Source organism: Pteropus vampyrus, unplaced genomic scaffold, assembly GCF_000151845.1.
Source record: "Pteropus vampyrus isolate Shadow unplaced genomic scaffold, Pvam_2.0 Scaffold110, whole genome shotgun sequence".
NCBI lineage: Eukaryota > Metazoa > Chordata > Mammalia > Chiroptera > Pteropodidae > Pteropus > Pteropus vampyrus.
In genome coordinates this window covers 3,291,770-3,307,484 of record NW_011888891.1, presented here as the reverse complement: position 1 = coordinate 3,307,484, position 15,715 = coordinate 3,291,770, and positions in this window count along the sequence as shown.

Genomic DNA, 15,715 nt, shown 5'->3' with positions numbered 1-15,715 from the left:
TTTGGTTCTGATCAGCAGAAGAAATGTGACATGAAAAGCAAAATGAGTAAGAACCACCATGATAGCATTTCACAGTTTGAGCACTTTTATGGTTCCCGAGTCACAGATCCTTACAAACAACTTGTGGACTGGATATCGTTATTGGCACTGCTTTCCCGTTGAGGACTCTAGAGCTCAGAAACATGAGGTGATGTGCCCAAAGTGACATGGTCAATAAATGTCAGAATTTGAAACTGACTCCAGATTCCTTCCTCTTAACAACCGCACTCTTATGCCCAGCTTGGGAGTTTTAAAACATTGATACCTCCATCCTGTCCCCACAGATTCTGACTTAAGTGATCTGGGGTGCTGACATTTGGATTTTTAAAAGCTCCCCTGGTTCAATATCCAGCCATGGTGGAGAAACCACTGTTCTATGTTTTCCCCCATTTAGTGGCTGAGGACCAGCTACCTTCTGATCCAGGGCTTCTCAAACTTTCATGTGCATAAGAAACACCTGTAAATACTGTTAAGCATCAGGTTCTGATTCAGGAGTTCAGGGAGGGCCTAAGGTTCTGCATTTCTAACAAGCCCCCAGGTGATGTTGCTGGTCCTGGACCCATACTTTGAATGGTAAGGTAATCTGACCAGGATGCTTCCCTAATACCAACCAACCAGTCATCTCACCGGTTCCCCAGCTGTGCTGTCGGCCAAACCAAGCTAGTAGAGACTCTGTCAGTTTATGGGATTATACTCTGAGCTTCCACCTCGGGGTCTGCAGATGTGGATTTTGGACCAGGTTTCCTTTCTGCATCTGCTCCTGGTTTTGGGCTCTGGTGCCTCCCACTTGCCCATTGATGTCAGCCCATTCCTGATGTGTGACAAGGCAGTATGGAGCCCATGCTGTGAAGACCAAAAAGCCTGGTGTTTGGGATCAGGATTGAGTCCTGGCTCTGCCGCTGCCTGACTGTGTGACCTTGAGCAAACTACTTGAACTCTGTAAGGAAGCGAAGGTTGCTACCTGATAGAAACTACTTGACCTCTGTAAGGAAGTGAAGGTTGCTACCTGATAGGTTTATGATGAAATTATGCAAGATGATATAGGTAAAGTGCCCAAATCCGAGACTGGTATGTTCAATTAATAACGATTATATTATTAAGGAGGTTAGAGCTAAACTTTTACTTACTGTCCGGTGTGTGCCATACCTGCACTAGGTGATTTGTAGACATCATCTCGTTTGAGCCTCAGAACAACCCTGCAAGGTACCCATCATTTTCTCAGATGAGGTGACTGAAATCAGAAAGGGTAATGGCTCAACCAAGGATGCATGCCTAGCGAACTCTAGGGCCAGAACTTGCATCCCAATTTGCTGACTTTGAAGCCTTTTGCAGATCCCTTTTAACAGTTGTGGCTTGTTTGACGGACAAGGGGGCCTCCACAAAACTTGCGGACTTAGCTGTTTGGGGAGTGGGAGAGCAACACCTGGAGGGCTGGGAATCAGTCTTGCCACTCTCTCTCCATTTGCCCTCAAAGGACAAGCTGGTGAATAGGAGCAGGGCCTAAGAAGTAAAATAGCCAGGTCAGAAAGTGACTTTAATGGGCAGATACGAACATAAGCTGCCTGCCCGGGCCTGCCCCGTGAACCAGGCAATGTGGGGCCAGGAGGAAGTGTGGGCCTCTATGCCTTACTCAAGAGTGAAAAGCAATTTTTTTTTGTGCTCTAGGAGGTTGAGAATGAGCTAGCTGGTGGCAGCAGGTGTGAGTACAGTGAATAGGGAATAAATGAGATCTTTCCTGGTGGAACGGGGGCACCCTGGCAGGCTCCTACCCAGTCTCCATGAAAAAGAGCTCAGTGGGACCCCAAGCCTGCCAGTCTCCTCATCTCCTGCCAGACCCAGTAGCCTGCTTGTCATGAATCTCTGCTTTTGCCACATGTGGAACCAGGTTGTTGATGTAAAATGTAAATCACACCTCTAGTACAGCAGCCTGGCAGTGGGGAGCATGCTGATGGAAGTGGAAGTGGATTGGGGAGGCTGCAGGGGGTGGCAGGTCAACGTCCCAAGTGATGTGACAGTAATGGTGAGTGGGGGCTTGTTTGGCCCTTGTAGAGCAGGGGTTCTCAACCCCTGGACCATGGACCATAAGAATCCGTGGTCTGTTAGGAATCGGGCTGCACAGCAGCAGGTGAGCGGCGGGAGAGAGAGAGCAAAGCTTCATTTGTATTTGCAGCCGCTCCCCAGCGCTAACATCACCACCTTAGCTCCCCCACAGATCATCAGGCATTAGATTCTCATAGGAGCACCTGTCCCTGGTGCCAAAAAGGTTGGGGACCACTGGTGTAAAGGACCCTTGCTCATCCCAGGCCTTGCTCAGCAGGATGAGGAAACCCTAGAAGGAGGCATGGAGACTGAGGCCAGAGACTACCAGAGTGAGACTGGTTCCCTGGGCCGCTAAACCCTCCAGCCAGGCAAGCTACAGTGCAGCAGTGGCAGCATTGCCTGGGCCATGTTCTGCCCTTTCGCACCTCTTAGCACAGACACTAAGATGGATCCATTTTATGGAGGACATGGAGCTAAGAGAAGCTGAGCCAATGTTCCGGGCTTCCAGATGGTGGTGTTGGCTGGCTTCATTTTGCTCTGTGGGAAAACAGAGAGCTGTTCTGCTCTACTCCGCACTAGCCCTTTTAGCTTCAAAGCTCATATTGTCCATCCCAATGAAAAACTTGCAGATTTTACACCATTACAGGAAAAAGGAAACCCATGATATAAGATTCATTATTTACATAGCCGGTTTCATATATTTTTGATAGTACTGTTATATTTTCAACAATTACCAAAAACTTTCCTCTGAGACTGTGGAGTAGGGGCTTTGCAGAACAAGGGTCCCCTTTTTTAATCCTTATAATTGTTAAATTGAGATCCTTTAATTCACTTAAAGTTTTATTTATTTTGTTAACTTTCATTCTGAATTAATTTTAGACTTAAGAAAAAAGGTACAAAAATACTACAGAGAGTTCCCATATACCCCTCGTCAGATTTCTCCAAATATTAACATCTTATATAACCCAGAGTAAAATGATCAAAACCAGGAAATTAACTGATACAATACTGTTATCTAATGTGTAAGCTTAATTCAAATTTTGCCCATTTTTGTGCTAATGCCCCTTTTCAAGTACAGAATCCAATCCAGGACCACACATTATGTTTGATGGTCCTGGCTTTTTAGTCTCCTATCTCTGGAACAGTTCAGTTTTAATTTATCTTTCATGACCTTTTCTCTTTTTAAAAGTACTGGCCAATTATCTTCTAAAATGGTCTTAATTTGGGTTTGTGTGATGTTTCCTTGTGATTTAAATTCAGGCTATGCATTTTTGGCAAGAATACCAGAGAAGCGATGTTATGTCCTTCTCAGAGCATTATATCAGGAGGCATATGATCTCTTTTTGTATTAATACCAGTAATGTTAACTTTGACCTCTTGTTTAAGGTAGGGAATGCCAGGTTTCTCTACTGTAAAGTTATTATTTTTATTTTTGTAATCAATAATTATTTTTATAATAATATATTTATAAAGGAGATACATTATAAATATCCTGATTACCCACTGGTTTTAGGATTCATTAATGATTCTGCCTGAAATAATTATAAAGACAAAACAATTATAAAGCAAAAATAACATTACTTCTTACACCTCTAATTCCTTTGGCTTGTTTGTCTTCATACTTTTGTCTCCGTTAGTATAGCTTAGTCAGTTGTTAAGCACATAAAATGTTGAATGTCACATCTATGCCACTATGTGTACCATTAGAAATAACAATATTTTAGCTGAAGCTTGATCCTTCTATATGATTCATTCTTGTCTTTCAGAGCAAACAGTCTCCTTGGAGCTCAGAACCACCTTCTAAATTTGATCTGAACTTAAACTTCATCTCCCTCTATTTAGACTGATGATATATATTAGTCTGTCTGCCCCAGTGATTCCGATTTTCACTCAGGACCAGCCTCTTCTTGGTGAATGACTCAGCATTTTACAATCTGACATTTTAGGAGAACCACTCTGCTCTTAAACTGAAGCTGTATATTAAAGTTAAACCTTGAAGCAAGGATGGGTCCAACAAAGGTTAGACAAAGATAAGACGATTTGTCACAGCTACCAGCCTGCGAAATGCACAGCACAAATGAAATAAGATTCCAGAGCAGGCTTAGGTCTTCGACTACAAATTCTAATGAAGAGAAATTCCTCTCAGAAGTTGATGGAGCTGAGCTTTTACTTCCCATGGACTCGCTCCTGACTGTTCATAGACTTCGTGGAGGGATTCTGTACTCCAGATCTGAGGCCTGAGTTAGGACATCATATTTAAAAGCAATTTGAAAGTTGGATTTCCAAACTGGGAATGTTGTAAATTTGAAGTGAGCTGTTATTGATTTTTGTTTTGTACCAAAGAAGAGTTGATGAAATAGAAAAGAAAGCCTTCCTTTGTTGGCATCTAGCGGGCAGGCTGTCAATCAGGTGATTGTACTTCCCTCATCATTTATTTCAGGCTGCATGAAAGTGCTGATGGCTTCTCTGCCCACAGAAATGGCAGCTGGGAGGGGTGGCTGAATGAAGCAGCAAGAGGATTTTAGTATATACCTTTCTGTCTGTGATCCCTTGTTAGCCTCGTTAGATCTTGCTTTTCCTGAGTATGGGAGGGGAGGAAGAGATAACTAGCTGGAGAAAGAGGAAAGAGAGGAGAGGGACATGAATGCAGAACAGGAGGAAAGGAGAGGGGAAAGGCAGCTCTTACTGTCTCTATCCCTTTCCAAGTTTTAACATCTTAATCCTGAGACTTTCAGGCCTGTGAATCCTCCACAGGGGCCCCAGCATTCCTAGATATTGGGCCCTGAGCTCTCTCAGGCCACTGCAAACTTGTTTGCCCCTTACCAAGCAATCTTAAAGCTGACACCATCCATAGCCTTTGGGGCCCTTTTTTTCCATAGGCTTGCCGTAGCACTACATTCTGACATAAAAATCTGCATCATCCATTTATTCACCCATCAATTGTTTATTGATGCTTATTCCAAGCCAGGCTCGGGGTTGTGTTAAGTAAAAGATATATGAAAATAAATTAAACACGGTTCTTACCCTCTTGGTTTAGTGGGAGACAAGTTTTTATATAGATAATCGTAATGCAATAATAAGATAGCATTTACTATATGCCACTCTTTCTAAATATTTTACATGATCTATTCATTTAACCTTCACCATAACTCTATGAAGTAGATGCTATTATATCCCATTACCATAGATGAAGCACAGAGAGGTTCAATAATTTATCTAAGGTCTCACAGCTAATAAGTGGCAGAGCTAGGATTTGAATCCAGAGGAGCTGGATCCAGAGGTAGAGCTTGTGACCAGTATATTTTACTACCTCTCAGTGAGTCAACTATGGTAGTAGGTACCCGGAGTGTTATAGGCACATGTGCCAGGGCCTGGTGGAGGTGGCGGGGGGTTTGGAGAGGGCTTAGTTTGGTGATGTGTAGGAGGTAGCTTGGCAGTAATCTAGGCAGCCTGATCTTCCTGCCCTCCCTCCTTTTATTTTCTGCCTTCAATATTTACTGAGCATGTATATGTGCTAGGTGTGCTGCTAGGGACTGGGGGTACAAGAATGGGCTTAGTTTAGCCTGGGAGATGCTAGTACATACCTTGGTGGCACACGGCGTAGTCAGCATGGACATGAAGCTGCTTTGGGAGCAGTGGTGGAAGACTTCACAGGGGAGATGAAGAACCCTCACGTGGGCAAGGAGGAGAAGAGAGTATCTGGTATGAGCTGCTCCATGACATTTAAGTACAAGCATCTAATCGGATCAACTCTCTCTCTGAGTCACTGCTAGCCAAAATAGACGAGAAGTCTAAAAATCTGTCATTATTTGGGGCAACCCTTCTCCCCCACGGTCTTCTGGGAACCCCAGAACTGATGTAGGTCTCAGTCTGTGGTTTCAGCTCTGCAGGTTGCTGAGGCCGCTCTCACAAGCGCATCTTTCACCATCTGTCTAGCATTGTGCCGCCTCTTGAACCAACCTTTTCCCAGCTTCCTGTCCCGACCAGCCTGTTCCCCAGATGACGAGCAGCTTTGCGGGTAGCACCAATCTCAATACACCATACTGTAGCTACCAAGGCCAGGGCTTGGTGCCTGCATTTTCCCTGGCACCACACTGTCACCAGCCTTCAAAATCTCAGCCCTCACCAACAGGCTGCATTTGAGCCGAGCCCTTCTTTCTACTCCTTTGAGCCAAAATATAAATCCGTGTCGACTGCCCCCTGGTGGTAGGGGAGCCTGGAATTTAGGAATAATGGTGGGAGAAATTCTCATTACTTTCCAGTGACTCAGAGGAAGCATGACTATCAAGTGATCTCCCAGTAATAGTAGCAAGAGTATTCCTGGAAGAGCAGATGGCTAAGCAAAGACACAGAGGTGACACTGTGTTGGGGTCTATTGAGAGTCTGCATTGGTGTAGGATGTCAGTAGGAGATCAGGTGAGAGAGGGAGGTTGGACCAGGTGGTGAAGGGTCGCGAAGGTCAGCGAATAGGACGAATCTAGCTTTCGCCTGAAGCAGAGTAGGGATATGACCCGATATGGAGTTTAGAAAGATCATTGTAACTGTGTGTGTGTGTGTGTGTGTGTGTGTGTACGTGTGTACGTGTGTACGTGTGTATGTGTGTGTGTGTATACAACAAACAAAAGGCTACTAAAATAGAACAACTTGCCTGCTGCATAACCCCTTGGAGTGGGCCTCGGACTGGTTCTGTCCTGTCTCTTGCAATGTGGAGCGATAGAGCTCATGGGCACATGGCCAGATGCTTGCCCCGCTTCACCGTGGCTCTTAATTCAAGCAAAGTAAAGAGAAGGGTGAGGATATTATAGCTTATGTCCCACGGGATAGGTGGGTAGCAAAAACCAGTCAGAGTGATGACAAAATTAATTTTGTATCCTTGTCCTTGGGAAATCAAAAATAATGGGCCTTAGAAGACTCTTCTGTCCAGGTTCCTTAGTAGAAGTGAGAGGTAGATTAGACTAAAGGCTTTTCGTTTCCCCATGATCCCAGCCAGATCCAGTTTCAAGGACTTGGAGCTTCCTCTTTGAGCCAAGAAGAGAGTTCAATTCCCCCTAGTCCTCAAATAACTCCAAAACCAGAGGAACTGCCAGCAACTCCGGCATCAGAAAACCCAGAGCCAGGTAATAAGATGAGAGGGAAAAGTGCCCAGCCATGACATTAAGTGGGATTTATTTTCATCAACTCAAGTTCCCTATTGTAGGGCACACTCCTCCCCACCCTGCAAATACAGCCATATTTTAGGCTACAACTCTGAGGGTTTCAGGGCTGTCTGAGAAATAATGGCTGTGTGTTGTCATTGCATAGATGTGCCCTTTCCAAATGCACAAAACAAGAAGGTGACCTGCTGATTCAGTGGAAGGCAATAAACCACACATTCAATTAGAATGACATATATTTAATCACAATTGTCTAATGGTATTTGAGATTTCTTATTTAATCAGTAATGAGACAACCCAGCAATTAATGTTCCTGAAATTGTGGCCGCCCTTACCAGTGCAGTGTTGATTTTAAACTAATCTTTCTATTTTAAATGCTCTTTCTATTTCTGGAGTTAATAAAGGTGCTCTAATGAGTTATATTAAAACATCAATTTCTTCTTTTGTTGCACTCAAGTTTATCAAGGTTTTTAATCAAAATATTGAGTTAATTTGCAGTTAAGAGTTTTGGACATCGGGGTTTGTCTGGTGGAGAAGCCAAGGTGGGAGGTGGCTGGCTTATTTCTCTCCAACTCTTCCAGTCATTTTGGCCCCTCTGGAGAGGTTTGAGGACAGGGACAGCTTCGTGGGGGTGTGACCTACGGTTGCACAGGCCCCATGCTCAGCAGGGCCCTGTGTTTGGTTTAATGTGTTACTCAACCTTGAAAGTCTTCTTACCTTTTGAAAAAGGGACCCCACATTTTCTTTTTGCATGGGGTCCTGCAAATTTTATAGTTGGTACTGTTTGAGGATCTGTCAGAATTGGCCACTCCTTGAGTTAGTGCTGTGAACTCTAAGCTAAGGAGGGCAATGTGTGGCATGGGCAAGAAGTGAGTGCGTGGCTAGGGGGCAGCGTGATGCAGTCTGTCCTTGAGTTTCTCACATGGCTTTTTATGTCCCCGAAGCTTCTTTTTTTTGCAATCCTAAAGCTCAGGCTGTAGGAATACCAAATAAAAGTAGATGTCCGTGAAAGGGAGCATGAATAGAAGTTTGATTCCTGGGAGGGGAAATTTTTTTCCCCCTGAAATCCATTTAAAAAAATTATAACAATGACTAACCTTTATTAGTATCTACCGTGACCTGGGAACTGTTCAAAGCATTTTACATATATCTCATTTAATGCTCACAACAATCCTGTGAAGTAATTACTGTGATTAACCCCAACTTGGAAACTGAAGCAAAAAGGTTCAGCAAATTGCCCAAGGCCATATAGTCAGTAAATGGCAGAGTGAGGCTTAAATCCAAAGTTATGTTCTGGCATGGTAGAAAAGGATGAGTTTTGGAGAGAGGCAGATTTGTGTTTGTTGTTCCTTCTGCCATTTGTTAGCTCTGTGAACTTGGGCAAATCACTTAACCTCTCTGAGCCTCAGTTTTCTCATTCGTAAAGTGGAGATAAAAGAACTACCATGTAGAGCTGATTTGAAGGTGAAACAAAATGATACATGCAAAGCGTTTAGCCTGGTGCCTGGCACAGTACCATTAAATGTGAGGTCATTTCTCTGACACCTTACAAATTTGTACCCAAGCTCTCCTGCAGAAAGCCTTTATTGCCTGCTGTCAACTCATACTCCTCACTCATTTGCTCTATTATTTCCTTAAGAATTGTATTTATACCATTATATCGATAAACGCTTGTTTTATATTAATTTATTCATCAATAATTTGTTGAGCACACGATACATTATTAATTTAGCGGTTAGTGTGTTCCAACCATGAGCAAGGCACTGTGCTAGGCATTATACTATGTTTATGCAGGGTGTACTGTGTTATCATGCAGGGTGTATTGGTCAAGCGAAAGTGCAGTTCATGTTTCAAGGGGTTCGGATTCTACTTGAGAGATGCAATTCATAAACATGTGAAATATGAAAATCACTAGTAAAATATTCTATAATTGTGTCAAAATGAGTATACAGAGGAGGATAAGTGTGTGTGAATTTGTTCATTCATTTAAATATTTATTTAAATTTTTGTTTTAGATATTGTGCCAGGTGCTGGGAATATAATGATAAATAAAATTAAATGAATGAATGAATGAATGACTAAATAAATAAATAAATAAATAAAACCAATAGGATCCCTGTTTTCATGGAATTTATATTCTAATTAGGATGATAGACACTGAATAAATAGATACACATAATTAGTTACTTTTATAATAGTGATATGGAAGAGAAGTATGGGAGTGATTAGTACTCAGAAGAAAGGGACAGATAGCTATAGCCTGGGGTTGTTAGAGAGTAGTTTGTGGGAAAGGTCAGATCGAAGAATGGTAGATATGAACAGCTGGAAAGGAGAGATGGGGCCCAAAGTTCAGGATATAGGAACAGTCAAGGTTAAGGTGATACTGGTCATACTTTACATTTGGATTGTACTTTAAAATTGCACAGTGCTTTCACATACATGATGCATTAGTTAGGATGGACTGAGTTGTGCTATAGTAACAAACAGCCTGAATGGATTAAGTTTTAGATCTTGTTCACCCTACTTGTTCACTGTGGGTTGGTGGGGAACTCTGCTCATCATAGCCACTCAAGGATGAGGTTCATCTCAACCTTTGCCTTCAGGATCACCATAGCAGGGGGAAGGGAATGGTGCAGTGGCTCTATGTTAGTTATCGATTGCTGCATAACAAATCACCCCAACATGCATTTATTATGTCACCACCATTTCTGTAGACCTTAAGTGGATCCTTCAGCTCAGGGTCTCTCATAAGACTGCAGTCAAGGTGTCAGCTGGGGCTGCAGTCATCTCAAGGTTTCACTGGGCCAGGATCCACTTCCAGACTCACTCACATGGTTGTTGGGGCTGAGGGCCAGAGGCCATCTTTAGTTTCTTATTGGTGGCTTTCTTCATCAGGGCAAGCACGAGAGAGAGAGAGAGAGAGAGAGAGAGAGAGAGAGAGAGAGAGAGAGAGAAAGAGAGAGAGAGAGAGAGAGAAAGAGAGAGAGAGAAAGAGAACACTGCCAGCAAGACAGAAGCCATTGTCTTTTATTACTTAATCTTAGAAGTGATATCTCATTATTTTTGCCATATTCTATTCATTAGAAGCAAGTCACTAGGTCCAGTCCACTTTCAAAGGTAGGAGACACAAGTGTGAAAATGCCAGGAGGTGAAGATCATCAGGAGCCATTTTAGGAGGTGCCTGCTACAAGCTCCTAACATTTCCATTTTCCATTCCCACTCATTAGAGGCATGATCCATGACCACACCTAACTTTAGAAGAGGTAGAGAACAACAATGTTACCATGTGCCTGGAAGGAGAACTGCGATATTTGTGAACAGCTCCGATGACTAACAGAAATGATCCCATAGCATAGAGCCTAGTTTACTAGTGAGAAAGTCTGCAGAGGGTTTTAATCAGGGACTCGTTAGAATGTTAGATTGGGATTTATGAGATTAATTGACTTATAAGAAATCTGTAGTTAATGAATATTTTTGAGCAAGAGAGTAATTTAACCAGGAAGTCTTGAAATTTTTATTAACTGGTTATTTAAATTGAAAAAGTAGAAATATATATGTGAATGGAAAAATTCAGAGTACAGAGAGATATGTAAGAAAAAGCAAGGTCCCCAGCTCCTAGCTCTGCCTCCCCAGAGTCAACCATTTTTTCATTTTCTTACATATCTTGGAAATATTTAGGAATATATAAGTCATATATATACATGTTCTTCCTCTTCTTTTAAATCAATTATACATGTACTGTACATATATTGTTCTAAATCTTTTTTTACCTCACCATACATCTTGGAGATAATTTCATAGCACCTATAGGTCTCTCTCATTGAATGTTTTAGAAGGATTTAAACTGGTAGCCATGCAGAATAGAGCAAAGAGAATGCAGGAAAATAGAACAATGGAGTGGCTCTTCCAATAATTCTGATTATTTTTATTTATTCATTCATCGAACATTTATTTAAGTCTTTACTGGACTCTGTGATATCAAGTCATGTAAGAAATGGCCCTTGCCTTCAAATAGTGCAAGGGAGCTAAGACAAGTAAACAAACAAATCATAATGCAATGTGCCTAAATGTTGTAACTGGAGTGAAGTGACAATGTCTGGACTAGGACAGCTCTAGTGGATAAAAAATGTGACGTGGCTGGAATACTTTTTCTTTGGAAAAAGTGATAAAGGGCAGCTGCAGGCCCTCTTGAAAGGGTGAGCTGACATATCTTTCATTTATTCTATGCTCTCTTGTCTCCTCTGTCTCCCCCATTCCATCCCCACGCACACCCTGACATAACATGTGATGTAGACTAGTATCCCTGACAGACCGAGGACAAGGCTGAGGAGAAGTTGACAATGGAGTCAATGGTTTCTCTGTTGTTTCTCACCTTTGCCAATGGCATCTCCAACTCTGCCTGGTTGTACTATAAACAGTGAGCAAATTCTTGATTATGCAGGAAGATGAGCCTCTGATTCATTTTTGATGTTCAATGTTATGAGGCAAGCTCTCTGGCCATCTGTTCAAAAAAGGAATGTGTTATATATTTGGATTATTTTATTTTTATCTTAATCAAGTGGCAACTTTCCATCTTGATGCATCTTAACCTGAGCAGTTGTGGCTGGAAGGCAATGGGCTTGAACAAACTGATGAGGGAGGAGGAGAAGTATGTGCCACCTGGTGCAAAGCTGGTGTCAGATGCAGAAGCAGAGTCTCCTCTGCACAGCCCTTTCACCTTCCTAATTAGAGAAGAAATTGCAAGCCCTCTAGCCAGCAGCAAAATGCTTCGAGCACCGGCCTCCTGGGGCTCATTACACAAATGGGGGCAAAAGACCAAAACTGTCAGGATCTGCTGGTTACAGCCAGGGCGTCTTGGGCTGGGGTAAGAGTCATGCAGTAGTTAAAGGCAACTGAGCCAAAGGGAAGGTAGTTGCAGCTTTCTCATTAGAAACAGCCAAAACATCTTAGCTCATATACTGACATTAGGAGATTTAAGTTTTTCCAGCCATTGACTGACAGTAGATGAAAATGTGCAATTATGTTCCAGGATCTGGCTCTAGGACCTCACAGAATGAATGAGATGGAATAGAGGGCAATAATCCAGCCATTTGTCTTAGTTTGGGTTTCGCTGAAAGAGGAGCCTGAAACAAAGATTGGGAAGCAGTTTATTTGGTTGTGATCCAAGGAAAAAGAGCGAGGGACACAGGGAAGGAGGAAAAGTCGATAGCTGGTTACCACAGTGGGCAACTGGGCTCATTCCTGATGAGGACCTGTCAGAATTGTCCCCCTGGAAGGGAGACTGGTGCATTTATCCACAGACTTCCAACCTTGTTGGTTGAGGATTGACGTTTGGGGTGTTTATCCCTTACCTTCAGGCTTCTCTTAACAACTGGGATCTAGAAAAAGTCCTGAGGTTGTCAAGCAGAGAGACAAGGAGGGTACTTGAATCAGTTCCCTGCCTGATGCATGGACACTGTTTGTCTCAGCTGCAGCTGAAAGTCCAGGTGGGCTGGAGGGAAGTGGCGTGGGGCACAGATGGCATCCCTGTCATTGCTGGAGGAAGGGAGTGGGGAGAAGGGATACTACTTAGTCATGGAAAGTGACCAGTGTGTGAGTTTTGTTGAGATGGCAGGCACCAGTATTAGTGCCCAAGCTCAGATGAGTAAGAAATCTCAAATTCTGTACTTGCTTATAAATTCACTTGGTTTTGCCTCTGCGTTCCCATTGTACTGTGCTGGTGGGAAATTTAATCTCATTTTGGGCTCTCTTTCCCATGTGCCAACCTCCTTCCCTGCTCCAAGACTTTTTCTGGGTTTCTGTGAGCCATCGGAAGCCTCTAGGAAGGAAGCTTTGTGCTTGTGCAGCTATCTGTAGAGAAGACTGTGATGCTTACATCGTACATAGAGTTTTTGTTTTTGTTTTTGTTTTTTTCTTTTTGTTTTGTTTTGGTGGTGGTAACTTTTCTGGTTAACTAGTCAGGTTGAGCTAGCTGAGCACTTTCTCTTTTGCAAGCTGCTCTATTTTGCACACTTTGAGGTCTGTGAATGACCATGCACAGAGAATATTTCTCTGTAAGATGTGATAGCTTTTGTGAATAGTTACTGTCTTTCCACCAGTGGCTTGGTACTCTGTGATCTAAAAGCTCATCCCTGCGGCCATCTCCAAGTGATACAGTGGCTTCTGTGTGAGAAGTAGAGCACAACACTGGTGCCTAGATGCTGGCAGTCTAGACACATTTGCTGTTAGTTTCTTCATGAACTCGCCTACAGGTCTGTTTATTTTTCGACTGCTTAATTTAATTTAATTAAAAAACTATCATTCAATAAGCTTGAATTTTTTTTTTTTTTGATTTATAGTTCTATGAGTTTTAACATGTATGTAAATTTGTGAAACCACCACCAACACATATCAGGACACAAAACTGTTCTAATCACCCCAAAAAGCTGCTTCGTGCTTCCCCTTGGTAATCATATCCTCTCTCTACCTTTCATCAGTGGCAACAACTGACCTCTTCTTTATTTCTATAGTTTTGTCTTTTTGAGAATAAGATCTTCATGTTTTAAACATTGGAATAAAATTGTATTTGGTCTTGTATTAATATACACACACATTTACTTGTCTTCTGGGTTGCTAAAGCAAGGATTAGACACTACTTGCACAGTCATGTGTGTCAAAGTGACGCTAGGAAGATGCCATCAGGTAGATGCTCTTAGAGAGGGCAATCAATTGTGCCAATGTCACCAACCTTATAGTATTTCAAAGCGTCTAGCTCCGCTTTCTTTCTCTCTTGCTTATTCTTGGGAGTATGTAAAATGACTTCTTTTTCTTAATACCACCACAAAGTCTCAACAACCAAAGTGATCTTTTTTTGAATTTTGTGATCAGACATTGGCACATCCACCTTCCAGTTGCTTTTACAGCAAAATCCCTGCTCATTGGGAGGAATCTTGGCTTTCAGTTTCTATTGTATCCATGGGTTCAACCTTGAGAATGATGGTCTTTCCTGTTAGGCCTTTCATGAAAATATGCATCTTGGCAGTGGTTTTATCTGAGATAGTGGATCTGAAAGGAAGAATCAGTTCTGATTAAATGTTGCTCTAATTTAGCTTAGGCCAGGTTAAACCTGAGAGGAAAAGGAATAAGGAGTCTAATATCGCAATTAGGGTTCTGACCTGAAGACTCAGAGGAGCACTGGTAATTATAATTGGACCATCTTGATCTAGTCATTTGGACTCTTAAAGGAATTAATTGGAGCTGCTCTGAAATAAAGCAGAAGACTCTGAGAGAAGCAGCCTTCCTACCTACTTCCCTCAGATTCTGCAGCCTGGCAATCCCAGGGATGGGCTAGAGAAAAAGGGAATGGAGTTTCTAGGATATCTCCAGGAATGAGAATTTTTTCTACAGAAATAGAGGAGGAGGTGCATGACCCATCTCTGGAACCCTCTGGCACTCTTATTCCAGTCCCGTGCAGCACGAAAATGACTGCTGAGCTATTTCAGGACTCTGAAAAGATTCCTACACACACATATATGATAATGGTCTTAGACTCTTTTAAGGCAGAAGAACTTAGAAGATTTTCTATCTCTATTAGCTAGGTTTAAGCTTAGCTATGAGCTATAGAAAATTCAATACAAAAGTGACTTAAACTAACTTGAAGTTTATTTCTCATGTAAATGTAGGCTGTCCTGAACTGGCATGGCCGTTTCTCAGTCATCAAGGATCCAGGCTTCTTATCTCTGGTTGCCCTCTATCTTCAACATGAAACTTCCACCTACGGTCCAAAATGGCTGCTCGAGCTCCAGCCATTATGCTCACATTTATAGAGCAGGAAAAAGGAAGGAGGAGGAGTCAGAATCTTTCTCTTTAAGGGCTCTGCCCAGAAATCACACTTAACCACTGCACTAACAAAATCCTCTTACTTTTCTTTGTCCAGGACTTACTGAGCCGTAACTGTCAAGGGAGGTTGGGAAATGTAGCCTTTATTTTACAGATGCCCAGCCTAGGATCAGAGAATATGGGTGGCTGTCACACCCTGCTAAGGTAACCTCAAAACTTCCATTAGAGGAGAGTTATAAAAAGAAAATATCTGGATGGGGGTGTGAATAGAAAGATCTTGACGCCTGGAGCTTCACCTTCTGTTCTGTGTTGTCATACTTACTTGACTTACCCTGCCTGATGGCAGAGAACTTCCACTTTGAAATTTAAACTCAGAGAACACACCTCCTTTCTTTCTTTGTCTCTAGCATAAATGGGATCTCCTGGCATTTTCAAAGATCTTTATTAAATACTCAGGTGTAAAAAGAAGAAAATAAACAAAGTGAATCCTGATGCTCAGAGACTTAAAACTTACAGGTTTGGATCTTAAGGTAACTGCTTTCCACCCGCAAAAAGCAGACGTAAATACGCAAAAATCGTGCCTAACTTTGTTCCTTTTAGCTGCTGTCTGTCAGGTGTCCGTGCTGAGGAGAATAGCTTTAGTTTTTCCTAGAACAAGGCGCAAT